This window comes from Peromyscus leucopus, chromosome 10 (assembly GCF_004664715.2).
Source record: "Peromyscus leucopus breed LL Stock chromosome 10, UCI_PerLeu_2.1, whole genome shotgun sequence".
In the NCBI taxonomy this organism is placed as follows: Eukaryota; Metazoa; Chordata; class Mammalia; order Rodentia; family Cricetidae; genus Peromyscus; species Peromyscus leucopus.
Window position 1 is genome coordinate 13641506 of NC_051071.1, and position 8299 is coordinate 13649804.

The following is an 8299-nucleotide window of genomic DNA, read 5'->3' on the forward strand; positions in this document are numbered from 1 at the left end:
GTGACAAGATTTTCATTCATTACAAAATCAGAAAGGCAAGAATAATTAAGGCATTGGGAAGTGAGGCCAGTGAGCGCTGGACTGGGTGGGTGGGAGGAGGGGCAAGAGAAGAGAGGCAATGGCTGGAAATTAGAAGCTACATTTGAGGTACTGGATGTGTCATGGGGTATTGACCCTCCACCTTCCCTTCCCTGTGGAGAGACAGAGACTTCAGATACAGTGGTGTGTGTTTGGCTGCACAAATTAAAAGGGAGACTGATTAGGACACTAAGCAAGATGAAAACGCTTCTTCAGGAGACGTTTAAGACCCAGATGAGCAGTATTGACAGGACGATGAGGGTCGCGCACAGCGGCACAGCAAGTCTGAGGGGAGCCTGGGATACATGAGACCCAGTCTGAAAACACCACAAGGTGAGGAGTGGCTGGGAAGAGGAACAAGAAGAGGAGGAGGAGGGAGAAACAGGGGCTTGATGAACCCTGAAATGACCGTTTCCCTGAGTTTGGGGTGGGAAGAACAGATGAGGATACAGAGGGCAACCCCAGAACTGTGTCTCACACAATCCCCTCATGAGAGATGCCTCCAGGCTACCAGGGTGCCATAGCTTTCTGGGAGACTCGTGGGGCATTCTCCTCTCCTACCCATGGGACTTTGCCCCAGTGTTTACCACAGAAGCTGGCAGAACCATAAAGCTGGCACTGGAGTTTGTCAAGAGGAACAGTATGTTGGCTGAAGTTTCAAAAGACAGTGCTGAGGGCCATTTTGCCTAGAGCAAAGGTGTGAATGGTGAGGAGTCTACCGAAGTTACCCTTTCTCATCATTAATGCTAAGAATCAGAACGCTGCCAGCCTGTTAGGCATATTAGAGCCAGCAGAGAACCACGAAAAGGGCGTGCCTGTGTGTGGGCCCATGGAGCATTCCTTTGAGGTTTTAATAAGAAACTGAAGCTGTCTATCCTCTACCCAGCTAGTGCTGGTAAGATTTTTTTTTTTAATGGAAATTGCAGAGTAAATATCTCTTTCTACCTGACAAGGGGAGAGGAGAATTAATGGCCTGGCTGATTAGAAAAATAGAGACAATGTGATGGTCCTTCTAATGATCCCTGAAGAGGAATATAAAAAATCTTTTCCTAAAACAGTCTTTGCTAACGAACTCCTGTTCGGCAAGAAAGACCTTCGTTATATGGCCCCAGCCTTAGGCCTGTCCAGGAGATACAGTTGTAAATGCTTGCTTAGCATCCTGAAGCCATGGATGTCAGCTTCCAATGACAGTTTCCTGCAGCAGATCCATAGAAGCATGCCTGACATGGTCACCACGGAGGTCAGTAGGTCGCTATCCGCTGGTTTGTTGAATGGAATGGCACCCAAACTTCTTGGGGTTTTCTGCGCCTTCCTGAGCATCCTGCTCTCTCACACACCTCAGCACTTCATTGGCCCGCTCTCTCGGAAATAGTCTATGTTTGAGGTGCATCTTGGGTCTCAGCAGGATTTGTGACCAGCAAGGTCAGCTGTTGTAGCCCTTCTGTTACTTGTTTTAGACGACAACAACAGAACTTGAGACTCAACTTCTGTAACTATCTAAGAATATAAGCCCAACACTATACTCTTTACAATTTTTTATTAGACGACTGAACTGGATACTCTGATGATGAATGAATGAATGTTCAAAATTTTTTAATGATATTTTATCATATGCTCTTTAATAGTCACTACTTTCAGTCACAGTTAGGGGATACTCTTTCAAGTCTGTGATTTTAAAGGATAACTGAAATGGTAAGAGCAAAAGGAGAAGTCTTTAAATATTTTGCTATTAAAAGTTGCAAACCAAGGCCACATAGTCCATACCTGCAGCCCTAGGGCATCCAAGACTGCATGATGAGAACCTGCCTCAGAGAGAAAAAAAGGCAAAAATTCGCAATGAATTTCTACCAACAAGAGTGGCTACAAAAGACTTCCTTTGCTTGCCAAGAGGGAAGTACACCAAGGTGTGAGCCAGGTGCTGATGCCAGATGTCTTTCATGGGGTTTTTCCATCTGTCAGTCTCTCTGATGATGTACCCAGGTAAAGGCACATTTTGTACAAATATGGAAGGTGATCAAGAATGTTTTAGTTTTGAACTTTTCTTGCAGTAGGTTGCTATTTTCTAATTTTTGCTTTGGGGGTATCAGTAAAAGTTTTGGCTGAAACTGAAAAAAAAAAACTAACATGCAAAAAAAAAAGATGTTTGAATTCTGCACACACTTGGTTCTGAGGTCAGCACTACTGTGTGGTGGCCATAGCTAAGCCCTTGTTTGGAAAAGTGTTGGGGTTGGAGACAGCAGCCAAGGGAAGAGCAGGGAGTGAGAGGAGACACTGTTTTTTGAGATAGTGTCTCATATATCTCAGGCTGTCCTTGAACTTGAGATGGTCAAGGATGACACTAACCTTTTGATCCATCTGGATCCACCTCATAACAGGCAGTGTTAGTACTGATGCCCTGCCATATGAGTACTTTATTAGAAAATAAACATGGGCCCTGGAATGAAAGTTGCTATTATGGACTCATCTGATTACATATTTTCTTTTATGTTTTTCAAGCCCAGAAAGTTAGGCAAGGCAAGGATAACATACTACATAAAACAATTAGCAGCAGAATGAAGTTTGAGTTTAGGAGCACTTTATTACCAAACAGACGCTTTAATGAAATAAGCCGATACACCTGGAAGTCCAGTTAATAAGAAGTAAATACATAGTGTTGATACTAACACAAGCACTCTGCGAAACAAAAACAAAAAAAACTTCATTTTATTCCAGTACTACTTTGATGTGTTCATCAAATTGACATTTTCACACTTCCTTAGTTATAAGAGGTCATTTTAACTAAAACAGTAGTTAACAAGGCAAGATTATAAACTTAAATATTTGAGCAACAACATGTATAACATTCATCTTTACAGCTGTTCTGTGTCTTTAAGGAGCAAAGGCTGAAGTGATTGACATGTGAACTCTGGGACTACTTCTGGTTCGGGGAAAGGTCAGGATGTGGGACAAAGTCACATGATACAGTCAGTGTTCAGGAGTCCAGCGCCAAAGCTGCAGCCAAATGCCAGGCTTGTTTCTATATTTACTTTTCACCCTCAAAGAAAATTATAGTACATACCCTGGAGTAGCCAACGAAGTTCTCACCAAATGAGCAAGAAAACAGAGAATAACAGGTAATGAAATGTATTAACAAATAAAAAATTGAAAATTGTAATTGGTTCATTCTCTAAGGAGAAAAAAAAAGAGACTATCACCTGGAGAGCAAAAGATAAACAAACAAAAAAAGGAAATGCTGAATTTAGAGAACAGGCAAGTGAGTCTGTCTGAAGCCGTGACTGAAATGCAACTATGTAAAGGCTATCCTAATTCCCAGCACTCAAAATCAGTCCTTCAGTGGGAAAAGAACCCTAGGAAACAAGGAAGCCATGGGCTGCAGAGGCCCCGGGACACGTCCTGTCACTGCCGGGGTCGTGGGGGAGAAGCCCCAAGACAAATCTAGGGTTGTACATTATTGTGAAGGACACCACAGCGGGTGTGGGAGGGTATTGGCTTCTGGGAATTTTCACTGGGTTATGCCTTCAAACAACCAGGAGCAGCCAAGTGAAATACTGTGATGCATCCTGTTGGTAGCAAGGCTGGTCAGTGAGGAAGAAGGCATGTTGATCACGGGAGGAGGGACCAGATGCAGTGTTAGTAGTCAGGCATTTATGCAGGGATATATCTGTAATAGAGCCCCAGACTTAGTACACCCCAAGACCTTAGCACAGCTGACTTCGTGATGGAAGTGTCACTGAGGCTGTAAAACTCAGCATATAGACAGCACCCTGCCAAACTACAACAGAGTCTAATCCATCAAAGCCCATTGTGTTGGGAAAAGTCCATAGTATGGGAAAGTCTCTCAATGTACTAACCTTGTCTTTTGGCTTCTGTAGTTCTGCTTCTGACTAAGTGTTCTTGTTGACTAAAGTATGTCGATCCAGAACATGGTTTTTGTGCTTAAAAGCTCACCCTGAGAAAGCCTCAGGGCCACACTGAGATCCTAAACAACCAGTGTAGTTGATGGCTTGTAAAGATTTTCTTTTGGCTTAAACCCATGTCTGAGCAGCCTTCTCTGGGGAATACTCCACAGCATATCCAGAGTTTTTCCAGGGATTAAGCCAAAATGAGGACCAATGATTGAAGAACCAGGTCACAGAACCAGGAGTAGAATTAAGTCTAGAACAGCATCTGCTTCTCAGATAAGAACGGTAAATCCTGGAGAGGAGAGGGTAATTAAAACACTTCACCTGATGCATGATTCACTTTTAGCTTTGATGGGTTCCCTCTCCCCCATAATTTTGAATGGATCGGTTGGTGAATTTTTAACTTGTAAGTGTGATTTTGTTTGGGAAATGGTGTTTGCAAATACAAGGATATTGTGGCAAGACCATCCCGGACTATCTGGGTGGATCCTAAATATGACGGCAAATGTCCCTGTAAAAGAATAAACAACATACAAATAGGAGTTGCATGAAGTTGGAGACATGGGAAGGAATTGGAGCAGCCACACCCCAGTTAACAGCTGGATATACCCACATGTGGAAAACACAAGGGGCGAATCCCCACCAGAGCCTTTGGAGGGAGCATGGTATTGCCCACATCTTGATTTCCGACATCTCGCCTCCCGAACTATGAGAGAATACATTCCCGTTACTGTGAGTCACAAAAATCTGTCATCATTGTTCCTGCAGCTAAGCTAATACACTACATGTTTTAAAGCCTCATGTGACTTTGAATAGCAGCATTTGTCTTTGCAGCCCTTCCTTAACACACACACACACACACACACACACACACACACACACACACACACACACACACATTTTACCAACTGAGAACAAGGACACACAGGACAAGCCTTTATCCACACTTGCTCTTTAGGTTAGTCTCCCTCTAGAATCCTAGGTTTGGGGGTATCTTTGATAGCTACAAGAGTGACAAAAAATGGCAAATACAAGGGGAAACCAATTATTTTTTTCAAAATATTTTTAATGTTTCTTTGAGAACTTCACATCATACACCCCAGTCACACTCACTTCCCAGTTCTTCCATGTTCGCACCTTGACCTTGTGACCCCCCCAAATAAAAATAATAATAAAAACATCCAGTTCATGTTGCTCATAAACTCACCGGAGCATGGTCAAACTCCCAGTGGCCAGCTCACTAAAGAAAATGAGTCCTTCTCCACCTACACCCCTGCCAGAAGCCATCAGCTGTGGAGAGCTCCACTTCAGCATCCTTATCACAATTGTAAGAGTTCTCTTGGATGGCTTCCTTTTTAGAATGTTACTTTTGGGGTCAGGGATAGAGGAGAAACTCATTCTTAAAAAGGATTTGTTTAAAGCATTGCCCCCCAAAACACAGGAGACTACGTTCAAATGAGTAAGAGTATGGTAATTTGGTAAGAATATGGCTAATTTGCTTTCTTGAAAATCTCTTGTTCTCCCAAGTTTAGGTTCATATTGTCCCAAAGAAAGCCATTCTCTACGTTGGGACTATGTGCAAGCATTTCCCCAACAGTGGGTGTAGTTCTTGATTGAGCTTTTGAGAAAGGAAGTGTCTCATAATTTGGAAGTGTACTAATGGCTTACGAATTCCTCTTGTACATAAAGCAGCCTTCAGGTGATGACTTCATCCACACTAAGACTGCTGCAGAGTTGGTCCAAACTTACAACTCAGTTCTTTTCAGGGTGGGTTCTGTGGTGGCTGTTCCTGGTTGACTTGACTACATCTGGATCTAATTAAAACCTAGGTGACTGAGTACACCTGTGAGGGATTATTTTTTCAATTAAATCACTTGAAGTGGGAAGAACACTTCTAACTGGGATCTTTGAGGTAGGAAGATCCACCTTTAATCTGTGCCGCACCTTCTGCTGGCAGCCTAGGTAAGGACACGGAAGAAGGAAGCTTGCTCTCTGCCCACCTGCCCTCACCCCCACTAGCAAGTCCATTCCTCCACTGGCATCAGAGCCTACTTCTCCAGGATTCGGCATTGACTGAAAACCGGGTGAGACATGCAGCCTTGTGGACTGGACAATGACTGGATTCTTAGACTTTCCGTTGTTGGATTAGCTGATGGCAGCCTGTGAGTCATTCTAATAACCCCCTTTCTGTATGTATGGAGAGTCATTTTCTAAGTTCTGTTCCTCTAGAGAACCCTGGCTAACACAGGTTCTTTGTTCTGTTCACTGATGTAAGCACTGAGACGAGCACCTAGCACATAAGTCTTCAATATTTGTTGAATGATTTAAAATATACTCAAAACCTCATTCAAAGAAAACCAAAATATGCGGTACTCCCCCAACACACTTATTTAAGAAACACAATTTAAAAGCATATGTTATTAGAGCTGATCATACATACTTCTGTATTATGAACATGTTCTAAATCCTCAGTTAGTGAATGATATCTGCAGGCTTTTCCTTTATGTTTCCTAGTGACACTTCAAAGCTGTCACCATTCACCATTCATATCTTTTCATCAACACCGGCAGCTCTCACTGCTAAGAGGAATGGGGTTGGGTGAAGTCAGTAAAACCCAGGCTTTTTATACCACTGGAAAGATTCAAAAAAATCCTTACCCAGGAAAATACTGTCATCTTCTGTTTCTCAAAAGCAACTGACAGTGACGGACCTAAGACAGTGATTCTTCACATTTCCTAATGAGGGTCATTTTATAGATGCTCATACTAATTTCAGCTTCTTGCTCTTGTGACTGTTTCACGTAGGTGACTGGACTTGTGCGCCTTTTCTAAAAGACTTCTGCTAGCCACCAGGAAGCAGAATAGAAACAAAGTGTACTTAACACTGGGTGTGATGCTGGGCTCCCCTAAAAAGAAACGGAGCTGAAGACTAGTCCCAAGAAGATGGGTGCTTCAATGGGCTCTGTGCAGTGAGAGACCCTGCAGCACTCATCCTAAGTGGGAAGCCTTCTTCGAAGCTGGGGGATCCACGGGGAAAAAGGGGGAGGACTGCAGGAACCAGGGGTGATGGTTGACTCTAAGAAAACAGTCTCTTCCAAGACACGCCAGGACTGGTGCCCTATGGACTCACAGAAACTGTGGCAGTAGCGTGGACAAGGCCTGCCCAGGTTCCAGCCAGGGGAATGCTAGACTTAATTGAGGTGGGATGAGGCATCCATTCAACAAATCCCCTAGCTTCAGAAAGTGACAGGCACTTGTTACACACAGAGCTTGTAACGGACCGTACTTAGTCCTTCTCTCCCCGCCCCGCCCCAGGGTTACAGTCTACAGACAGATATTTAAAATGATTGCAGGGGCTGAAGAGGTAGAGGAGTCAGTACAGTGCTTACCCTGCAAGAAGAGGACCCGGGTTTGTTCCCCAACATTTACATAAAGCGCTGGGTGTGGTAGAGACAGGGGATCACAAAACACAAGGCAGATGGCTCCTGAGGAATGTCACCCAAAGTTGGCTTCATGTTCATGTGCACCCCACATATACATGCACCCGCACATACACAAATCTAAACATATAACCACACAAACAAAAGATGAATAAAATAGGATTGCATATATATTCTATATATAAAAAATAAGACTAGTGATGATTAGTTCAGTAGCAGTACATACCAGGGAAATCCAGCCCTGTTCTAAAAGAACAGCAAAGGCTTCCCATGGGCATTTCAGCTGAGATCTGAAGGATAAGGTATTGGGAAGACAAAAGGTCAGGATAACAGGCACAGCATGTATAAATGTTGTTTGGGGGTAGGAGGAGATTGAGTATGAGACTATTGGGCACAGCATAAGAATTATGGAGAAAAACATCATGGCCCCGCTTACAAAGGAGAGGGCTACTTACTTCACTTCCCAGGTGAATGTCCTACTAGCAAATTCCAAGGCTGTTGAGATGTAAACTGAAATGTGACCTTGTAGGGCTTTGGAGATGGGTTAGGCAAACAGCTGACTTTCTTACTAGCTAAATGCACAAGGCCATCCATGTAGCCAGTTCAACTGTCTCTGATTTCTATGCAACATTGTTCCAAATGTGTGGATTTAAAAGCTTCCAGAAATTCCAGAACTATTTTGGAATCGACACCAAGTCTCATACCAGAAATGAAAATTAAAGGGTCTAGTGTTAGCAGAGCTGGCTACCACCAGGTGGGCAATTTCTTGGCTCAGTTTGTGCTGACAGGCGTTTGCACATCTGCACAAGAAAGCCTGCACAACACCAAGTCCTCTGGTGCAGGAAGGGTGCTACCATGTCTGCTTTGTTAGCAAAAAAGC

The 8299-nt window shown here is 43.5% G+C and overlaps 1 pseudogene; it reads left to right on the plus strand.

Annotated features, from left to right (window-relative positions):
- Positions 1 to 567: 567 nt before the first annotated feature.
- On the plus strand, positions 568 to 1450 carry LOC114697927 (annotated as a pseudogene).
- The last annotated feature ends 6849 nt before the right edge of the window (positions 1451 to 8299 follow it).